This window comes from Drosophila sechellia, chromosome X (assembly GCF_004382195.2).
Source record: "Drosophila sechellia strain sech25 chromosome X, ASM438219v1, whole genome shotgun sequence".
Classification (NCBI taxonomy): domain Eukaryota; kingdom Metazoa; phylum Arthropoda; class Insecta; order Diptera; family Drosophilidae; genus Drosophila; species Drosophila sechellia.
This window is the reverse complement of record NC_045954.1, coordinates 5,889,447-5,904,497: the sequence shown is the minus strand read 5'-3', so window position 1 is coordinate 5,904,497 and position 15,051 is coordinate 5,889,447. Positions and strand designations below refer to the sequence as shown.

General features: G+C 42.4%; 1 protein-coding gene and 1 long non-coding RNA gene across 8 annotated transcripts in view; one reads left to right on the top strand and one right to left on the bottom strand.

Annotated features, from left to right (window-relative positions):
• The window catches only part of LOC6612310 (voltage-dependent T-type calcium channel subunit alpha-1G), an 85,397-nt gene that overhangs the window by 14,421 nt on the left and 55,925 nt on the right, over positions 1-15,051 (top strand). For all 7 annotated transcript variants that reach the window (XM_032724742.1, XM_032724737.1, XM_032724743.1 and 4 more), the window contains exon 3: positions 6,315-6,344. The gene's annotated coding sequence lies outside the window, so the exon portion shown is untranslated. The remainder of the gene's footprint in view (positions 1-6,314; positions 6,345-15,051) is intronic.
• LOC116801998 lies at positions 1,726-4,006 on the bottom strand. The gene is made up of 3 exons (XR_004362400.1): positions 3,499-4,006; positions 3,039-3,173; positions 1,726-2,977 (listed from the first exon to the last, which is right to left on the bottom strand). It is a non-coding gene; the product is annotated as an uncharacterized LOC116801998 (long non-coding RNA).

Here is a 15,051-nt window from a genome sequence, read left to right as displayed (position 1 = left end):
TCATTTGTTTATTCAACTTTACTTTGTATAATATATATTTCATATTTGGCTACCTTTTCGCTCAGTGCTGGTCGACCCGCATAGTTTCAGCAACTTGTTAGACATGCGCTTCCGCTAACGTTGTTTCCGCTTCCGTTTCCCGCCGCCTGCCGCAGTTGCCACTTCATTTTTTCCTGCCCAGCTCTTGTTGCTTCTCCGGCAGCCCCATCTCCAGCCTTCTTTTGCCTTTTTTTCTGGCCAGGATTTATGCGTGTCAGATTTTCATGGACACGCCGGTCTGAGGAGGAGCAGGGCGGTGGACGGGGACGGAGGCGGAGGCTGGAGCAAAAGGAGCAATCCATGGAGCAGCCACATGTGCGCCATAATTCAAACTTAACGGTGCTGCCAGAGACGAGTGACTTGCAGCACCTGTGCTCGCAGCAGATCGGGGTGGGATTAGCCCCGGGCAGCAGAAGATGATTCCGGGACGAATATGTGGCCACGATTTATTCTCTTGCCTTGGCCAGCGGTGCGGCAATGGGCATAATTTGCTTAAATATTCATCTCGTGGGAGGACTTCAGCGGGCCATGGAGATTAAATTTACTTAGGCTCAGCATAATGCACTGCTTACCGACAGGAAACAGCACACGGCAAGCAGTTTTCGATGCTGGACATGATATATATATGTATGCACATATATGGTGCAGATTTAGTTTGGCTTCATAATCATTCCGAACTGGGCTTAACATGTTTAAATAATGATATTGAAAATTTAAATAGAAAGCCAAGCTTTTAAAGCAAATTAGTCCTGGCATATATATTGTACTGCATACCCGAAATTCTAGAAAGTGGGCTCTTGAAAAATCTTTAAAAGATTCATTTTTAATTCCGCTTGGTTAAGCGCTTCTCCGTGTTGCCGCATTAATACTTGTCGGTAATAAAAAAAAAACTCAAAAAGCAAGTAAAACAATTGCCAACCGACTTATGTACGTCGGTAATTATAATTAAAATTAAAGAAATAAAATAAAATACAACAAAACAGCAGAGGAAAATAATCTTTTGATTGAGTGCTGTCTGTCGCCGGCAGGGGGCGCTGCACCGGTGGGCGTGGCCAGACAAAGGGCGTCGGCAATTAATTTATGAGGCTCCCACTCAACGCACACAAACACCAAGGCATATTAATTAATTACTGTGATTTCTTTTAGCGCGCTTGTTTTTTTTTTGCTCTCGCGCCTTATTTTTTTTTTTTGCTACTGTTTTTGCACGCTTTTATCCCGGCTGCCCCGCCCACACCGCCTTCCTGGCTGCCACGCCCCCTCTCCTTCATCCGTTGATTTATGGCCGTCGACTGCGCTGCTCTCAGCGTATTTACTGCTTATTACAGAACGCCAACAATAACAACAAAGTGTAGCGGTTTGTTGCAAGGGGGGTTGGGGGTTGGGGGCGGTAAAAGGGGGGAAAAGCGCGCAAGTGGGCGGAAATTGTGGGTCAGCTGGCTGTGAGTTTTTCACTCAAAAGGTCGCGAATACATTTTACCCCCGTTGTCATTTTTTCTTTTTAGTACCTGACAATCGTCGCAGATCGGCGAGTTATATCTGTTATAGCGATTCGAGATTGCATTGTTCTCGAATTTTTATTCCACTCCAAAGGGGCTTAAAAGTATGCAACAAAGTATTTGAATTTCGGGAGCCGAAAGGCAACGAACTTTTAGTTTTTATTTCTTTTGAAGCATTTTGGAGCATTTTTCCAAATTCAAAATGTACTTTGCTTTAACCAAGAGTTCTGGACACCACTGAAAGTTTGAGAACAATGGTGTGTGTCGTTGTGTGTTTATAGTTTCCTTGGAGTCCCGGGTATCCAGATAGTCTCGAAACTCCGAGAATGTAGCTCCCAACTTGTTCCTCTTTTGTTCCTCCGCCCTGCTGCTTTTCCCACAATGCGCTTTGTTTGCACGTGGCGCGCCTTCGAGTGTCCATTGTCCTGCTGGCCGCCCCCACTTTTTTTTACACCACCCCACCGCATTTCCCTCGTCGCTTTTCTCTGGGGCCAATTGTCAACTGGCCAAGAACAACAAGAGTTGACGCGTTGGCGAGCAGAATGGGCACGAGAGCAGTAACAACAATCAGTTAAGTTATCCTAAATAAACACATTTTCCAAGCACGCATCGCCAGCAGTTTTCCACCTTCCACACCGCCCGCCACGCCCACTTCCTGCTCCGTCGGAAAAGTGAAAGGAAAATTTGCTTTTGGTCTTTGCACTAAGCAAACTGTTGCGTTGGCCAGAACCTAATAGCCAAGGCTAAGACGTTGTTGTCCAGGTTTCAAATTAAACTCGAAAGAAAAACAAATTAAGCAAGCGACGGACACAAAGCATTCATCTGTTGTTTAACCAGTGGGAAAAAGAATTTTGGGATGGAGGGAGTTACTTTCCATGGGATTTTCAGTACTGGTGGACGGCAGGATGAAACGAAGGAGGCTCAAATTAAAGGATGTCCCCAGAATGGTAATTGCCGGTCACTCAAGGAGAAAGCTCTCGCAAGGACTTGCCTGACTTATGACCTGGCATTTACATGGATTCTCAGACAAATTCCCACTCATTTTGCGCCACTTGAAGGGGCTTCCACTTCCAATTGCGTCCATCAATCATGGCCAGAGTTTCAACCTTGCACTTGGGGGACTCGCTCCATGTGAAGCCCTTTCACAATCAATCGATCCATCGATCGTTCCGAGCAATCAAAAGGTCTTTAAAGTGTTTAAATGCGGAATGTGTGGCAGGTAGAAAGTGCCAGCGATTTGATGTCATTTGCATAGTTCATAAACACCCGGGCTCATTGCGCTCTTTTAGCCAAGTTATTGCAGTGCGTCAAGTGCAGTTATCTGTGTGGCCCATATAATATATACCGGCGATACAGTGCGTTTCATGAATGTGATGCGGGAAGTATTTGTTGCACAGAACAAAACCGATTTAGTTGGGTTCTTAAACGGTTAATAGGAGTTCCTATGTATGAAAATATTGCTGTTTAAATAATTCGTTTTATATATTAATTATTTACTCTTACGAAACGCACTTCTCCATTGCGTACTGTTGGGCACATATGTATACGACTGTATATGGGTCATCATAATGCTTCAAGTTTGGGTGGAATGCTCGCAAAAAACCTGGCGATGTGCAAAGCGTATGCAAATGAACATATCTGTGGGGAGATATGAACGTACATATGAAAGTTATATATGTATAAAACACACTGAACCCAAAACAAAAAAAATACTTTATGAATGTGTACACTTGAAACAAAAGTGTTTGTTGATGTGACCACTTCAAAAATAAAAAAAACAAAAATGTGTTGAAAAACTTTCACAAAAGATTAAAGGCTTTCGTGGCGAGAACTTCAAAAAGTCGGCTTCATGGGAATTTTGTAAATTCTGCTTAATAATTCTCAAGTTTCAAATCTGCATAGTTCACATGGTGGCAGTCAATTTAGGTAATGGAAAAAGCGACTAATATGTATTATTACATACCTTTGGGGTTCGTAAAAAGTGATTTTAAATCACCAGAGTTTCCTGTTGCGTATATGCAAACATACATACATATGTATGTATGTACGTATGCATGTGAGTAAATAGAAAACAACCCCCCTCACCCCATTCAGCGTGCCCATATGCATTATAGATGCAAAAGGCCCACGGCGGCTGCTTCGTCTGTGGGGCCCACTGTCCCTTTGCCTTTGCCTCCATCAACTGGTCAGTGGGAAAGGGAGAGGAGAGCGGATGGGGGGATTCTGCTGCGGTGCTGCTCTCGCACAGCCCATTTCATTTTTAATAGTTTCAGTCGACGGACGTCGGCGGCGGCGTTTCATTTGCCGTTTGTTTACTTTGCAAACTGGGTCTCGTCTCGCCTGCGCCCCTCTCCCCGCTCTCTGGATCCCTCTGTCTTACGTTCTTCCGCAAATCAAACAGAAAACGCAACCCAAAAAAAAAAGATATGTATATATGTATGTATATATAAATGTAGGAAATTTTTTTTCTGTTTTGGATTTTTCCCTCACTTTTGTTTTGTTCTTCAACATATATTGTTGATTTATGCACTGCGGCGCTCACTTTAAAACGGTCACGTTTTTGATGAACTTTACCTTTTTCGGAAACTATTTTCTTTGGCCGGTAATAGGCCAGACCAATTATAGCAACTGGCACATGGACTTCCGTTTTCCATTGCAAATGCGGGTCAATTTGGAAATGTAAATAAAATTCATATATGGATTTTAAATAAACAAAAGGTATAAAATTCTACACGAAATTATTAGAATTATACTTTATATATGTACATATTTAATACACAATTCTCATTATGGAAGTCTTACTGTACGCATGTGTGGAGAACCTCACTGCGGTTTTGTTTACAGTTTGCTCAAGGCGTTAACGCAAAAATAAAGGAAGGAAAAACCGTAAAAGAAAGCGTGCTAAAAAAAAGAGTAAATTGCGCCGTCTGTTCGTAAACAAAGTACGGCGGCAAAGGTGACAAGTGGCGGAAAATGGGGAAAATAGGAATAAGAAAACTTTAGGAAAGGCATCAGGCCATAGACTTCGCTTCATCTTTAAAGCGAGTTGATAAGTTCACGCCGTCATCGTTATGTCAATCGAATGATGTCACACGACTCGATGTGGCATAAAATAAATAAATGACAAGCTCAACACACACACGCGCAAACAGCAGACTCCACACACACACACATACAGACACACACTTCAGGGAGACAAAAGATTATCCCAAAGGCTGCAAACTGAAGATGGCACACACACACAACGAGAGAATAAGGAATTAAATTAGAAATTAAACTAAGCAAATGGAAAATTTTGCAAAGAAAAACTTTTGCGCCCTCCTCCTCGATTCTCATTAGTGGCACGTAAGCTACACGGCACAGTGCAAATATAGTATTTTTTTCTAGTATATATTTCTAGTATATGTCAACTTGACATTTTTAATATTTATACCAAATATTTTTGGTATATATTTTAGTATATTTAATCTTTTTAGTATATTTTTAATTTATAATTTTTGATCTTTTTTTATATCATGATTTTTTTTAATATAATATTTTTACAATAAATATGTATACTGAATACTTTTTGTATAATCTACATGCTTAATATTTATAGTATATTTTAAAAAAATTAAAGATTGGAGGCTTGAACGCCATTTGATCAGAAATTTTATTACAAGCTCAACATTGTATAACAGCCATATTTAAATTTATATAATATTTTATAATTCCAATATGATTATGTTTTTAAGCTTCTACTTTTGTGATCGTGCTCAATAGTAAATTCATGCTTAAAGCTCACACAAAGTATCCTTAAAGACGTGGAAGGATTAAAAAGTGACACATTTGTCGCCCTGCTGCATTCTGGCTGTCTGCGTGCGAGTGTGTGCGTTAATCCATTCATATTTTATGTCCGTCGTAAGCCATAAAAGCGAAATCCAAAGCCAAAGATGGTGCCATACAGTCCACGTAGTCGTGCCCGATATAGACCAGACCTCGGCCTTAAGCAAAACATGCATATAGAGCGCATTTATATATAGTCGTAGTCGTAGTCGTAGTTACAGTCTCGTGGCTGTAAAACAGGATTTGCATAGCATCCCAGCCAGATTTGCATGTAGATGGCGATGGCGGCAGTAAGTTTGACATTGTTGCTCATTGCGACCAACGAGCTGCATCTAATGCAAATGCACAAATGCGATTTATGACAAGCGAGAGGCATCAGCTGAGATATATGGGCATACATACATAGGGCTTGGGCACAAAGTTCGCCTTGTTTTTGCCCGCACACTCGAACACGCGTAACTCGCATAGAACTCAGGACAGACCAGACCAAACCAAAGCAAGCCAAACCCAACCCCACCACTGTCATGTCATCCATCATTCGGCCTGTCTGTCAGTTGGCCCATTAACGCCCCGGGGACGGGATCCCCGATCAGAGGGCAGAATAACCTGGGCCATGGTCATATGATATGGCTTGGCTCAACATCCGGCCCCCGCCAGCTTGACTCTCGTGGAAATTCAATGAAAAAATATTTGATTAATTGTCCCGAAACGGGAAATGTTTACCTAGTTCTTGGTTTCGTTTACCAATGGCTTACGCACTGAAAGGACTGGATTAACATTTGATAAACATTCGCTCGAATTGAGGGGCGGTGGTATACGTTGATGATTGGGCTTGTCACAAATGTTATACAACAATAAAAAAAAAATAAAAAGAGATAGATACTTTTTAAAATTGTTTATAATACATCTCAAGTTACTCAAGTTTGACATGCTACTTTTGCTTTATCCTTACAGGGTCTACATCTTTTCCTGAGCTTGACAAATGTAAGTATTATCTTAAAATCAACCTTTTTACTAGAAAGTAAGCTGTGTAATATACATTGCTCAGGAGAGGGTTGCTAATTTAAAATACATTTTCGAAATTGCTTCTGTTGCAAGAAACGACTAAGTGGATGGGATGAGAATGAGATGGGAATACCTTAAGGTGATAATCTCTGCCAAAAGCGCAGTGGACAGGTGATCATCGTCTGCAGTTTTAAAGCATATTCCACGAAGCGTTGCCCTTCCTATTTGCTCTTTTATCTGGCAAAGTATTCGATTTGAATATTTTATTGGTGAAAGTTTCTCTCTCACTCTCGCTGCCTGGCAGTTTTTGCAACCTTATTTTTTGGGGTTACCTGCTACATCACTTCAGCGCCCCCCAGAGAAACTGTTGCATTATTCATTAGGGCTGGAGTGTAGAGCTGGGCGAAACAACATGGCCCTGGCCCGACTAACAACTTCCGGGTGATGGCCGGGGTGGAAATGGAATAGGGGGGTTGGAGCTGTCGACGGTGATGGTTGGGCAGCGGAAATTGCAAGCATGGCCAAATAATGACTCACACAGACAATTCTGGCTGAGATGTTCCTCGCAGGGAGGCGCTGCCAAATCAGCGCACTTGTCAAACATCTTGATGGACACTTGAAAGGCGGCGACGAGGAAGGGGAAAAATGGAAGAGCGGATCGGGAATACAAAAGGAAACCGAACGGCGGGGTAAGACAAGAAGAAAGCATCGTTTAAATTGCTTTTAAAAATACACTTTCTCTGCTATTTTCTTACGGCTTTTACGAATTATTTGGCTCTTTGTTAAGTGCCTAAAAATAGTTTTTTTTTTTTTTTCGACGGAGATATGTGAGCTCGTGTGTGAGTCATAAAAGTGCCAGCGGTGTGAAATATGTTTAGTGGGCGAAACCCCCACACCCGCTGGAAAAAAAAAAAAAAAAAACAACATATTCATAATCGTTGAGGGGGCATATCAAACATACGCCATGTGTGCCGTTTTTCGGGCGCGGAGAACAGCAGTCAGCCGATTTGGCGCCGTCTGCTGTCAGCGCAGTCAAGTTCCATTTCCTCCACCACTTCCACTTTCAAGTGCTGCTCATCGACTCACATGCCACACCATCTACCATATACCATATCAATTCCTGGCCATATCTGGCGATATATATCGCTGGCTATGCACACAAATGATTTATTTATTTATTTGCTTATTGCCAAATGCCAAAATGACGCAGCTGCCACGATATCGTACTCGTATCAGTACCGCCCTCTTCTCCGCCCACATGAATCTATTTTCCAATTGGGCGAAATGCACAATTTGTTAAAAAAAAAAGAAAGCAACGAGAAAGGACATATAAAAAACAATGTAAAAGCTGATGCCAAAGCAACAGCAGTTTTCCCGCCAAACAACTTGATTGAACTGCGAATAGAACACATGTTTAATGGATTTTTAGGGCTTTTTTTTTACTGGAACTATATGTACATGCAAGCTGATCACTTTCGATTCGGTTGAGCTGGTTAAGGCAGAAGCTCGCCGGCTTCGTTAGATCATTAGTCCACTTGCTAATGGCCCACAAAACAAAGGAAATGCTCGTTCTTTTCTCCCCGTCGATAGCTGCCCTTTTCCATCTCCTCGTCGTCTCCTGTGCACTTAATTATGAAATTATGTCTTTTGTCATTTACTTGCTGTTTTCCCCGCTAAATGCGTTTTACCAGATTTCCAGCAACAAATTTATTTTCGTTGCTATTTTTAAACGCGGTATTTTCGTGGAACGAAAAATGTTCAGTACATTTTAGTACCCTATAAAACTAAACTTGTCGTGTTACTGCAGTTAATGGAAGTCCATGTCTTTACTTAGATGTACAAAATGCTCATAGGGTATCTTGTAGTCTACACATTTCTCCTTGAATTGATTCACTTGCCATGGAAAATGGAGGCACATGTTGCTGGCGGAAAATGTTTGAGGTGGTGTTTTTTGTGGAGGGTGGGTGCTTTTCTGGGGATTTCTCGGTGGCCGTAGACAAAGTCCTCTGACTTTGGGCGCAACAGCTGGTAACTGTAATTTGGCAACGCCAGCCAACTGCCACGCCCACACACACCCCCGCCTCTAATTGCGTCTTTCGGTTTGCCATTTTGCATTTCTGCGCGTTGAGCTCTCCATCTCACCATCTTCAACTGGCAAATGAAATTTACATTTTTGACTTCATTTAACTTGGCAACTGCTGCATGTGGATGCCTTCGCCTTTGTGTGTGTGTGTATGTGTGTGTGGCACGCTGACATATGCCAATTGACTTGCCACTTGGTAATTTAATATGTGTGCTCTCCGCTTTCTCGGCTTTTTAGTGTTGGCAAAAGCCAACCAATCCACCCATACCCTACCCAACCACATCGTTAATTTTCATCCCAATGTTATGGCCTCAAGCTGCCAAGGACGACGAAGCCATTGTTCATTCATTCCTGTCACAAAACTGGACGGCAGATTGGTCAATGGGGCAGGCAGGGTGGTTAAATCAAAGTGAACATTTCACTTTGGCCAAAAGTCCGGGGTCCAAAGAACGCGGACGAGCCATTGTCCGATGGCCTTATGCAACTTTAATTGAATTGCACGCTAAGCCGGAGGGCCAGGACATGGACATGGGCAAGGACATGGTCGATGCACTGCGCCAAAACGGGCCACCAAGTGCGTGCCTCTCCTAAAATGCATATTTTCGAACTTAAGTCACTTAAGTCACACAAACATTACCGACTGTATTAAATTCATTTTAAAACTCAATAAATTTGAACAGTGCTTTTGGTGTCAATTGGCTTATCAATAAATTACTTGCTGTCCAAGTTAAGATTGCACTTAAGAACACACTTCACACTTTTTGAAGGCACGACTTAGGATTTTCGCCAAGTGTCGACTAAGGACAAGTTCGATTTGTTGACAGGCCGAGGCGAAGAAATTTTCATTAGATTTATTTATTGATTGCCCAACCAGATGGAGTGTGTCAGAAATGCTAAATTGCCTCAAGTGGCGGGAAGTTTTGCCGAAAATTAAATTGTCCTGATGCTTTGTTGGGGGAATTTTTGAGGTTGTTCCGTCCAGTGTTTTTCAGCGCAATTGTTTTTGTGCGGTTTTCGCCCATTTCGGTTGGCTGTAATTAGCATCCAAATAATGTCATTATAATGCTGATCCATTAAATATGCATTGTCGGCCATTTCGCTGCATTGGCCAGTGAGTGAGTGGTACATTAGATGCCAATTAAATTCTGATTTATTGCCAAAACACGCAGAAGTGTGAAAGGCAAAACAGTTTGTTCAACAGTTTTGTCAACAGTTGTGCGGCCAATGCGGCGTATGCGTGATATCCAGTCGGCTAATTATCGATTTTATTCGATTGACCTGATAAAACCAAGCAAACTGCAAAGTGTTTTGCCAGTTCTCTGCCTTTCACTACCTTTCACAAATTGGCCAGAATACTGGCACAATGATGCATTTATATTCAATTAAAATTCAAATTGAACTAAATACCGCATAGAATATAAAGATTGGTTGGTTTGATGGCACAATGATTATTAGAGTGATTTGATTGGTTAACCGCCCAATAATAAATTTTAAATGTCAAAAAACTAGGCAATTGTGGTTTGAAAAAATCCATGGTAGTCATTTTAAAAAATATTCCTTTTTATATATTAACTATAGTTAATCCAATAAGGCGAGCATCAAGACCATTTTCTTTGAATAAAATCGGGGCACATTTTTCAACATGTGGAATAACTATTTTTTTTTTATAAATAATCGAATTGATGGAACGAATATTAAAACGGATATTGGCTATTGCTTTTGAAATTCAGCAGATATTAAATACTTTCCCTGCATGCATGTATTCGTATGTCCAACAGCACAGAAACATTTCCCTCTGCGATTCAGCTTCTATATGCATATATAATCCGATTTAGCCAGTCTGTTTTTCGGCAGAGGAGGTGGCTTTAATAAAACATTTCATTCTCGATGTTTCCATCACCGTTCTCCAGCTTTCCAATTGGGATGACGACCTGTGATGATGGAGCCCCTGCTTAAGTTTTTTTTTTCTTCTTGGCCTGTTTTTAGTTTCCCTCGTTTTTGTATTATTTTGTTTTGTTTTCCATTGCATTTGTTTGTTGTTCTTGTTTAAGGCCAGGGCCACGAGTATCTGGCTGTTGTCGCCATTGTTTCTACGGGCCAAACAATGCCTAGTAGTCAAAGATCCAAGATCCCAGTCGCCCGAGGCATTAATTACAACTACGAACGCTGGCCCATCCGTACAATTGGCCATTGTCTCGCAGGATTCAGATGCATACACAGCTGTAGATACACACACAGATGCAGATACAGATGCAGGTGGAGGGGCAGGTGCAAGTGCAGGGCCAGGACTCCAAGGAGCCGGGCCAGAAGGCGGTGTCCATTGTTGGGCCAAAAACAATTGCAACTGCGCCGAGTGCCTGCCAAACTGCCGGAAGTTAGCTATTACACAGGCAGAAAAAAGTGGGCATATAAAAAAGTATTAAAATTAAACTCAAATCTTAAGATGATTAGAAATAATTGAGTAGGAATGATTATTTAACTAATATATACTTCAATCTTTATAATTTGGTAAAATTTATCAGTTCTAATTTTGGGCCACTTTAAAATTAATAATTCTTGGCCAGTCAAAATAACTGATTAAATATCAAGTTATGGTTAATGAATAAACATAAAATAATTAAAATGTCCCTATAAAACAATGCTAAACATAGATTGACTTGACATTTCTCCCTGTGCAGCGTTGACTGGTTGTCCGTTTGTCCGTGTCGTCTTTAGTTTGTTAGCCATCATTGTTTTGGGCCAAACGGCTGCTCCATTCTGCATCCTCCATCCACGGCTCGTGTCATATCGTGTCTCTTGGCCAGCATTGTTGGCATTTGCGCTGCGGGGCTTAGGTAAATTGATAAATGCACCTTACTAACTGAATTCCCCTCCGCTATTTCACCCTAAGCCCGGATCCTTTGCGCTGGACTCTTTGTGCCCGGGGACATTTGTGCCATTGATTTGATTGCCGGCTGCGATCATCTAATTGATGCGATGTGCTCACCCGCTGGCGAGTGGGCCTATATGCAGCTGCACTTGTGGGACAATTAATTTCGAAACTGACACGGCTCCCGGGACTTACCACTTGGTTGTGTTGGCCAAATCGTGGTTGATTACCAAATTGGCGCTCAGTGCTCGTGTTAACAAAAAGGAAGAGCAAGGGAATGGGAATACAATTTAAATCATGGGTAACTGCAGTAGCTTCGTGCCAGTTCCAGCTAGACAACCTTGACTTAGTCGGGCTCTCAGCTCTGCCAGCCAGCCAATCGTGGATACGGAATCCTCGAAGGCTGCACTTTTCGGGCCACGTGTGGATGACAGGCGCGGCCTTGGGCCTTCGATAGCAGGTTGCTTCGGTTTGTGGGGCGGAGCAGAACCCCCTTGGTTGCATCAACAGATGGCTGTCCCGCATCCCCCCCACCACAAGCGTTGCCTATTTTACAGTGCACCGCGACACGGCCAATTGGCATGAAGGGGGATGGGATGTGGGAAAGTGGGAAAGTGGGGAAAGCAGGTGTGGAAAGTGTGGGCGGTTGGACAGAGTGGCAAGCTCTTGATGTTGTCAGTTGGCTTAGAAATGCTGCATAAAAGGACAAAGACGCCGCGGAGCCCGAGGAAGCGGGCCAGAATAACAACAGCTGCGATGCCGCCCACTACCACCCAACACCATTCCGCACCACCTAGCGGGTAAAAAGGGTTCTCCACAAAGCGATGTCAGCTGTCCTCGAATGCAACTGGCACACGTGCACTTGGGGGAAAAAATAAACACTTTTCAAATGTGTCACTCCCTAAAGTGTCAATTAAATTTGCTTGGATTATTCGGTTGGACTTCAGCCCGCGGGCAAAGCAATAAGTAGCTTTCAAAAGTCTTAAGCGATTGAAATGAAATTTTGAAAGAATTTAAAATCCATTATACCAATCGCATTTAAAGCATTTGTGTTTTTCGCTCTCTGCACAGACAGCCAACTTTTGCCTTTGAAGCACTTTTAGCCGCCTTTGTGCTGCACATGCTCTTTGTTTTTGCCAGCGAGCACCTGAGTTCACCCACCGACCCACCCATCAACCATACCCCACTTCTCAAAATGTAAGGTCGTTGGAGTCGCTGGCTGCGTTTATTTTTTTGGGAGCGCACTGTGCACTTGCCGCTTTTAATGAAGGCATTTAGCAATGCGATGCCGAAAAAAAATTTACAAATGGTAAAAAAAAACAGAAAAAGCTGAAATGCGAGCGGCGATGGATAATTGCTGGCAATTCGCAGTTGCACTTGACCTTTGACTTGCACAGGTGAAAAAAAGATGAAGAGGTGAGGAGGAGCTGCAGCATCGATGGCGATTCTCAACTTACCAGTCGGCGACCTTCAAATCCTTAAAGTGTCCGATTAAAGTACTCAAAAATAAGTGCTTTAAAAAGAGATAATTCAAAAGAAGACAATTAATGGAATGAAAAATATACATATATAAAGTGGTAAACAATAAATATGAGAGGAAAGCAAACTTTTGGCCAAGTGCCATTAAATCTCATAAGCCGCAAAAACGATTGGCCCATTAATGCTCCAAAGTTGGGGCACTTTAAAAGCTCTGTGTTTTAAGTGGGTACATTTGCATCCCATGCAGCTACATATACATATATGTAGCATATATCTATATGTTCGTATGTATAAGGATGTGGCGAAAAAGTGTGACAACAACACGAAGCGGACACCTAAATGAAAACCAAAGTCTAAATTGTAGAGCAGCAGCTGAAACCGGAGCTCAAGTGGCCGGCGGCCATGCGTGGAAAAGCCCGTGAAAGGCGGACGGGAAATGTGGGGAAAATTCGGGACGAGTTCGTGGAAAAACGCGGATGGCAGTGTCGCACTTGGGACAATTTTTTTTGGTTTCGTTTTGCACCTTTTTTTGTTCTTTTTTCTCTCTCTCGCATGACAGATGGCAAATGACCCACGGCCCAAGCTGTCCATACTGGTGACCCCGCACTTTGGGTTCCCATTTCCATTTCCATGTCCCATTTCGTTCCCGATTTTCCCGGGAATACTCACCGCCGGAGTGACGTGCGCTAATTGATTTCAAGATACGCGGAGGGGTGCAAAAAAAAAAAAAAGAAAAGCGACGACAACTGTCCGACAAAACAGCTTAATTATATTTCAAGTTCGAGTCTCAAATTTTTTTTCCAATTGTGTTTGCCAAAGGAAGGGCGAAGAAGCTGCACTTCTTACGGCCAGGTTAATTAATTTTTCCATTTCCCGAGCTCCGAAAGGGAGTACCGACAGGTGGCAAAGTTTTCATTCAATCAAGTGTGCCAAGTGCGTCGCCGCCGCCAAAAAGAAGAACTTTGAACTTGAAGTTTTTTGGCAGCACCTTCAGCTGGTTCCTCATCTTTATCCGCCTCCAATGCCAGCATTTTAATTAGCCTAATTAATTTTTGGCACAAAAACCGAGAAAACCCCAGCCGAGAGCCAAAACTTTTCACGGCATTTCCTTTTGGCTCTTATTTTATTGGTGGGTGGATTCCTCGGTAAGGAAAAGTTGGAAACGAAAGGAAATGCAGTGGCAAAAGTTTTCGAGAAGCTTGCCAAGAAAACGTTGTGACGGTGCGTAGTTTCATAAATTCTTTCCACAAGCAAGTGTATAACAACAGGTTGAGCTATGCATGCATATGTGAGTCAGAGCTTAGAGATTATATATTCAACATGATTAAAATTACCAAATAATTTTATCTTTTTTGGAACACATAATGTTGTGTAATTGGAATTTGACTTGAAAGTAAATCGTAATTAGTTCAGTGAAAAGCGATTGACGGAAACGGAAACAAACCGATAATGCTCGCATAACCGCCGCATTTCCTCTGTTTAAATACCAATAAAGGCGGCACAGGCAGCCGCTCCTCTTTTGTCCGCTTTCGGTTCAGTTAATAAACATAAGTTTGCAGCAGGACGAAATAGAACAGCATGCCAATGGGCCAGGACCAGATGCTCCTGGATCCGCCGGAAGTATGCAGGCGGGCTGACAAACCCGTTTAGGAAGTTGAATGGCCTGCGAGCTGCGAGCACAGAGAGCACAGAAAGCAGGACACAGAATGCCAGGAAGGAAGGCGGAAGTGTGTAATTTAAGCTGCGGGCGGGAGGACGCACGTTGCAGGACGAAGGATACAGGACATGGCATGGAGCCACAGGACGGAGGGAATCAGGAAGCTGGCTAAACCAAAAAAGCAACAAGCAGCAGATTTCCAACAATAGATGGGGTGGTATTCGAAAACGAGGTGAGCCCGGAATATCCATTGATTTCAAAAGTTGCTAGGGAATATCTATGCCTCATGAAAATGAGATAAAATTACTCAAAAACACATAATAAATTCAACACGCAGCGGAACAAAGCCCTGGGCTCTGTTTAATTATCGCAAAGCCTGTTCAAATTGGCGTTGTTACTGTGAAAATATGAAATCATATTTATTTTTCTCTTTTCATTTGTCACTTAATTGCAAATAAATATGTACATATTGATATTTAACCACGTTGGCCAGTTTCAACATAAATGTTATCATACAGCAAATTGGATTGTTTCGAAAGTGATAGTACTGATGATGCCACTACTTTTTAGCCCCGTTTACGATGAGGTAAGTGCCGTG